The sequence below is a fragment of the Penaeus vannamei genome, chromosome 4 (assembly GCF_042767895.1).
Source record: "Penaeus vannamei isolate JL-2024 chromosome 4, ASM4276789v1, whole genome shotgun sequence".
In the NCBI taxonomy this organism is placed as follows: Eukaryota; Metazoa; Arthropoda; class Malacostraca; order Decapoda; family Penaeidae; genus Penaeus; species Penaeus vannamei.
In genome coordinates, this window is record NC_091552.1 from 9,589,872 (window position 1) to 9,597,371 (window position 7,500).

Consider the following 7,500-nt stretch of genomic DNA (forward strand, 5'->3'; position numbering starts at 1 on the left):
GCTAATTATAAACCTATAATGATCCTGAGGTTTGATCCATAATTACACAGTGGCTTACCAAGCACCAGTAATGGGAGGTAATACAGGACGAACCCGCAGTAACGAATATTGAACCGCACGGGTCTGATTATAACGAATGTGTAATAGTTGTGATTTTTCTTATCCCGAATATCTACTTCTCGTGATTCTAATTTCTAATTTCTATTAGCTTTATTGAATAATTTTTAATGCACTATGAGAGGTTTGGCCATTGAAGACTGAATAATTAAAATCAAATTAATTCAATATTCTTTGTGTTTTTCCTTAATCAAGAGCTTTGAAACAGAAAATAACCTCACTAGTTAACAATTAGTGTTCGTTGTTCCCCTCTTTCCTGGTCGGCTAAAGTAGATGTCTGTTGTATTACGTCACCTGTAGGTAATTATGAAAAGAGTGGAAAATCGTCCAGAATTGAACAATTATGCAGGTACGTATGCGTTGTGGTCCTCCATCAGCTTTCCTGAAATGGCACACGTGATGCTCATAACAACGGGGAAGATAAGCCAAAAAAAAAAAAAAGTTAAATGTCATATGACTGACAGAGTATCTCGAGAGTTTATGAACCTCGCAAAACATGAAAATTATTCATGATCTTATGTAGTATTAACCCGGACCTGAAGCCATATTATCGCACCAAGTTTAATTCTGCCGTGAAAACTTCTACTTATTTTTTTCATAAATATCCAAACTTAAACTAGAAAAAAACTTAAAATATTTGAAAGTGAATGAGATTAAAGGTTTGAGTTCCACTTAACATGGTTTCAAATTAAAGCTGTAGTTTCCAAGAATAAAAAGCATTAAACAATGAATCTACAGTACAATGTAACCCTTACTTTTTACGCACCATAGTTACTCTATTCACCTAGTAATTTACATCATTTTAGGATTATCATGACTATTATTACTGTTATTCCTACTGTTTTTTTGTTTTTATTTCTATTTTAATCGGTGTAACTATTTTCACTATTACTATCATTATTGCTACTATTATTATTATCATTCATTCATAATTATGCTTAGTCTTTATCATCATTTTCATCTGTATTATCACTATTATCATTATTAAGAATAATATTTTCATTATTATCATCAATCGCTATCATTTTAATAATAACCATTATGGGCCTCATGACTAATGCCAGCGCCATTAACGGCATTAATATTGCTGCCCCCGAAGGAATTCCTCTTATTAAAATGCAATTATCTCAATACATACTATTGTTGAAAAGGAATGCAGAGGCTCAACGACAAAAAGAATAATCGGAAACAGAGTAGAGGATTGCGTAAGCAAGAACATAAAAAACAATAGAAAAATAACATAAAAAAGAACAACAAAAAATAGTAGAGGATTATGTAAGCAAGGACATAAAAGAGAACAATAAAACACAGAGTAGATTATACAGGCAAGAACATAAAAAAACAATAAAAAGTAGATTGTGTAGGCAAGAACATAAGAAATAGAACAATAAATAAACAGAGCAGAATATGTAGGCAAGGGCATAAAAATGGAACAATAAAATAAACGAAGCAGAAGTTTACGTAAGCAAGAACATGAAAAAACAAACAATAAAAAGCAGAGTAGAGGATTGTGTAAGCAAGAACATAAAAAGAACAATAAAAAAAAAACAGAATAGATTATGTATGCAAGAACATAAAAAAGTTTATGCAAATAAGAACATAAGAAAAGACCACTAAAAAATTATTAAAAGAATAAAGAGAGCACGAATGAAAAAAACATTTTTGTTATTCTTACTGTTATCAACTCTTGTTTTTAAAGGAATTGTGTCGTTCACATGTCGCCCATCTTTCTGTTCTTTGATGGCTTTAGTATTTTGTGTTCTAAGTTGTCATAGACCTCATAGATTTCATCATAAGTCTGAAGAGTTGTCTAGTGAAATTAGATATAGAAAATGTGAAATAAATGGTTTTGTGTGTTAACGATCATAAGTAGATAAAGGCGATATTTTGTGCTGTAAATCACACTGTGATATAAAAAGAGATTATTGAGAAGACTTTGCACGAATTATTGATTTAATGAGAGTAAGTTATGGGTACTCTTGTAGCTTCTTATTTGTTAATGATTGACATTATTTGCTTATGTTAATGGGATTTTGAGGGAACACTTACACACACACACACACACACACACACACACACACACACACACACACACACACACACACACACACACACACAAACACACACACACTTCATAATTCAAATAAAAAAATGCAGTACACCCATATATCAATATAATGTCAAGCACGATGTCAGTATTACCGAACTTGAAAAAGAAAAAAAAACAACAACATTAAAGACTTTATTTCAAAACATTAACATGTCCTCTGCCACAGTACCAGTAGATGTTGGTTGTCCTGATGAATAGAGTATTTCGACATGCAGTATGGCTGTATATGCATGTGTTGTCCGTGTCCGAGTATAATATTCGACCTGTAGCCTTGCCCTCTTGACCAGTGGCTCGTCCAGTTCGGATAAAGGGAAACCGGTAATCAACAGTTTCGGAAACCTTCCCATCTGTCCCGTAGCTTCTTCAGGTTCCTATTTGGTGATCAAAAGAAAGAAATGGTGATATAAACACTTTAAACCTTTTAAGATTCCGTGAACTAATGGAACAGAAAAATATATATAGCGACCAAGGAAGACCAAATGTGATCCTTTCTCCATCGTTAGTCGACTCAGACTGAAGGTTCGAACACCGTGAGAACTATTCGTCGGGTTCGATCCTTATATCGAACACCAGGATCGAATCGACGTTCGAAACCATTCGGAACTCACGCGCGAGATTTAAAAAACAACGTGAAATTACTCTCATGCCTTTACAAAAAGAGAGAGGGAGAGAATATAAGACGTGAAAATAAGTAAAAATAAAGAGAGAGAGAGAGTGAGAGAGAGAGAGAGAGAGAGAGAGCGAGAGAGTATAAGACGTGAAAATAAGTAAAAATGAAGAGAGAGAGAGAGAGAGAGAGAGTATAAGACGTGAAAATAAGTAAAAATGAAGAGAGAGAGAGAGAGAGAGAGAGAGAGAGTATAAGACGTGAAAATAAGTAAAAATGAAGAGAGAGAGAGAGAGAGAGAGAGACAGAGAGAGAGAGAGAGACAGAGAGAGAGAGAGAGATAGGGAAAGAGAGAGAGAGAGAGAAAAGAGAGAGCGAGCATAAGACATGAAAAGAAAAAAAAAAAAAAAAGAAGAGTTTGCAGGGAGAGTGAGACAGGAAAAAAAGGGTATAGAAAATGCAGAAGGAATGGCTCCCTCGCCGACCTCGTCTCCCGCTGAGCAGAAATCGAAGAAAAATGAAGATTCAGAAAGTGAAATACCGAGAATTAAGGATGTAGGAGTGAAAAAGACGAAAGGAACTCTCTGTCTGTCACTATCACTTTGCCTGTCTGTGTGTCTATTTCTTTATCTCTCTCTCTCTCTCTCTCTCTCTCCCCCCTCCCTCTCTCTCTCTCTCTCTCTCTCTCTCTCTCTCTCTATCTATCTATCTATCTACCTATCTATCTGTCCATCTGTCGGTCTTTCTATCAATCTCTTTTTTTCTTTTTTTTTTTGCTTCTTGTCAAGGCGCGGCGAGGTCAGAGAGCTAGGGATTTCTATAAGCTCTTCGCCTGTCTCTTTCAGCCATCTTTACTCTCTTTTTCACTCTCAAACTTCCTCTTTCTTATTTACGTCGAACCTCTTTTTTATTTTCGTTGATAACGAGGTCAGAAGGACAAGTTTTTCGCCTTTTTTCCGTTATTTCCTTTTTTTTCTTTTATATTCTGTCTCTTTCACCTATCCTTATTTCCATCCTATCTCCTCTTTTTTATTTCAAACTTTCTTTCTCAGATTTCCATCGATAACGAGGACAGAGAACGAAGATAACAGGATAAGAAAAGAAAAGAAAATAGAAAAAAAGACGAATCAGCACTGAAAAACGAAGATAACAGGATAAGAAAAGAAAAGAAAAAAGAAAAAAAAAGACGAATCAGCACTGAAAAACGAAGATAACAGGATAAGAAAAGAAAAGAAAAGAAAAAAAAAGACGAATCAGCACTGAAAAACGAAGATAACAGGATAAGAAAAGAAAAGAAAAGAAAAAAAAAGACGAATCAGCACTGAAAAACGAAGATAACAGGATAAGAAAAGAAAAGAAAAAAGAAAAAAAGACGAATCAGCACTGAAAAACGAAGATAACAGGATAAGAAAAGAAAAGAAAAGAAAAAAAAAAACGAATCAGCACTGAAAAACAAAGATAACAGGATAAGAAAAGAAAACAAAAAACAAAAAAAGACGAATCAGCACTGAAAAACGAAGATAAAAGGATAAGAAAAGAAAAGAAAAAAGAAAAAAAAAGACGAATCAGCACTGAAAAACGAAGATAACAGGATAAGAAAAGAAAAGAAAAAAGAAAAAAGACGAATCAGCACTGAAAAACGAAGATAACAGGATAAGAAAAGAAAAAAAAAAGAAAAAGACGAATCAGCACTGAAAAACGAAGATAACAGGATAAGAAAAGAAAAGAAAGAGGAAAAAAAAGACGAATCAGCACTGAAAAACGAAGATAACAGGATAAGAAAAGAAAAGAAAAAAGACGAATCAGCACTGAAAAACGAAGATAACAGGATATGAAAAGAAAAGAAAAAAGAAAAAAAAGACGAATCAGCACTGAAAAACGAAGATAACAGGATAAGAAAAGAAAAGAAAAAAGAAAACAGACGAATCAGCACTGAAAAACGAAGATAACAGGATAAGAAAAGAAAAGAAAAAAAAAAGATGAATCAGCACTGAAAAACGAAGATAACAGGATAAGAAAAGAAAAAAAAGAAAAAGACGAATCAGCACTGAAAAACGAAGATAACAGGATAAGAAAAGAAAAGAAAAAAAAAAGATGCATCAGCACTGAAAAACGAAGATAACAGGATAAGAAAATAAAAAAATAAAAAAAGAATCAGCACTGAAAAACGAAGATAACAGGATAAGAAAAGAAAAGAAAAAAGAAAAAAGACGAATCAGCACTGAAAAACGAAGATAACAGGATAAGAAAAGAAAAGAAAAAAGAAAAAAAGACGAATCAGCACTGAAAAACGAAGATAACAGGATAAGAAAAGAAAATAAAAAATAAAAAAGACGAATCAGCACTGAAAAACGAAGATAACAGGATAAGAAAAGAAAAGAAAAGAAAAGACGAATCAGCACTGAAAAACGAAGATAACAGGATAAGAAAAGAAAAGAAAAAAGAAAAAAAGACGAATCAGCACTGAAAAACGAAGATAACAGGATAAGAAAAGAAAAGAAAAAAAAGACGAATCAGCACTGAAAAACGAAGATAACAGGATAAGAATAGAAAAAAAAGACGAATCAGCACTGAAAAACGAAGATAACAGGATAAGAAAAGAAAAGAAAAAAGACGAATCAGCACTGAAAAACGAAGATAACAGGATAAGATAAGAAAAGAAAAAAGAAAACAGACGAATCAGCACTGAAAAACGAAGATAACACGATAAGAAAAGAAAAAAAAGACGAATCGGCACTGAAAAACGTGGATAAAAGGATAAAAAGAAAAGAAAAAGAAAAAAATCTAAATTTACGGATTTTTCCCTCCTTTACCGGACGCGGCGAAGGCGAGAGATTTCCATCGCGAAATGACATCGGGAATCGCCACAGATCTCTCTCCTTTTCTCTCTCTTTGTCCTTTCCTCTCTCTCTATCTTTCTCTTTATTTATTCATCTCTCTCTCTCTCTATCTTTCTCTTTATTTATTCATCTCTCTCTCTCTCTCTCTCTCTCTCTCTCTCTATCTCTCTTTGTCCTTTCCTCTCTCTCTATCTTTCTCTTTATTTATTCATCTCTCTCACTCTCTATCTTTCTCTTTATTTATTCATCTCTCTCTCTCTCTATCTTTCTCTTTATTTATTCATCTCTCTCTCTCTCTCTCTCTCTCTCTCTCTCTCTCTCTCTCTCTCTCTCTCTCTGTCTCTCTCTCTCTCTCTCTCTCTCTCTCTCTCTCTCTCTCTCTCTTTGTCCTTTCCTCTCTCTCAATCTTTCTCTTTATTTATTCATCTCTCTCTCTCTCTCTCTCTTTGTCCTTTCCTCTCTCTCAATCTTTCTCTTTATTTATTCATTTCTCTCTCTCTCTCTCTCACTCTCTCTCTCTCTCTTCTGTGTCATTTCCTCTCTCACACTCTTTTTCTTTATTTATTCATTTCACTCTCTCTCTCTTTGTCCTTCCCTCTCTCTCACTCTTTATCGCTCTTTATTTATTCATCTCTCTCTCTCTCTCTCTCTCTCTCTCTCTCTCTCTCTCTCTCTCTCTCTCTCTCTCTCTCTCTCTCTCTCTTTGTCCTTTCCTCTCTCTCACTCTTTCTCTCTCTTTATTTATTCACCTCTCTCTCTTTGTCCTTTCCTCTCTCTCAATCTTTCTCTTTATTTATTCATCTCTCTCTCTCCCTCTTTGTCCTTTCCTCTCTCTCAATCTTTCTCTTTATTTATTCATCTCTCTCTCTCTCTCTTTGTCCTTTCCTCTCTCACACTCTTTTTCTTTATTTATTCATTTCTCTCTCTCTCTCTTTGTCCGTTCCTCTCTCTCACTCTTTCTCTCTCTTTGTTTATTCATCTCTCTCTCTCTCTCTCTCTTTGTCCTTTCCTCTCTCTCACTCTTCTCTCTCTTTATCAATTCATCCCCTCTCTATCTTTCTATCTCTCTCTCTTCTTCTCTCTTTGTCCTTTCCTCTCTCTCACTCTTTCTCTCTCTTTATCAATTCATCCCCCTCTCTACCTTTCTATCTCTCTCTCTTCTTCTCTCTTTCTCAATCTATTTTCACACATTTTTTAAAACTACTCTTTCTTTCTTTCTCCCTCTCTCTTTCTGTCTGCCTCTCACTCTTCCTTTCTTCTCTCTTCACTTTTTCATGAGCTGGACGAATCAGTCCAAAAAAAAACGAGAGAGAGAGAAAAAACGAGAAAAAAAAACACGTCGAAATTCACGGATTTGATTTTCCTTCGGGTCTAAGGCGAGAAATCTTGAAATGAAATCGGAAATCGGAGCAACATAAAAAAATAATAATAATAAAAGAAATAAAAAATGAGACGACATATATTGGAGATGAGAGTAATTGCATATATGAAAAAAGATTTATAGATACACAGACAGACAGATAGATAAATAGACAGCTAATGGCATGAACTCAGTAAAAAAAATCGATAAGAAAATAAATAAGAATGATAATATGCTAAGAGGGTTATTCAAATCTTATCAGTTCCATCTTATTTTAACACCTTTCTCCTTTTTCTACCATCCAGAATCAACGAGATGATAGTGGGAGATATAACGAAGGAGAGGAGAGCGAATGAAGTCACGAAGGAGAAAAGAAACAATGAAGACTTGAAGATTAAGATTATTGGAGCCATCACGATTTTATTTTTATTTTATTTTATTATTATTTTTTTTGTATCTCCTTTTT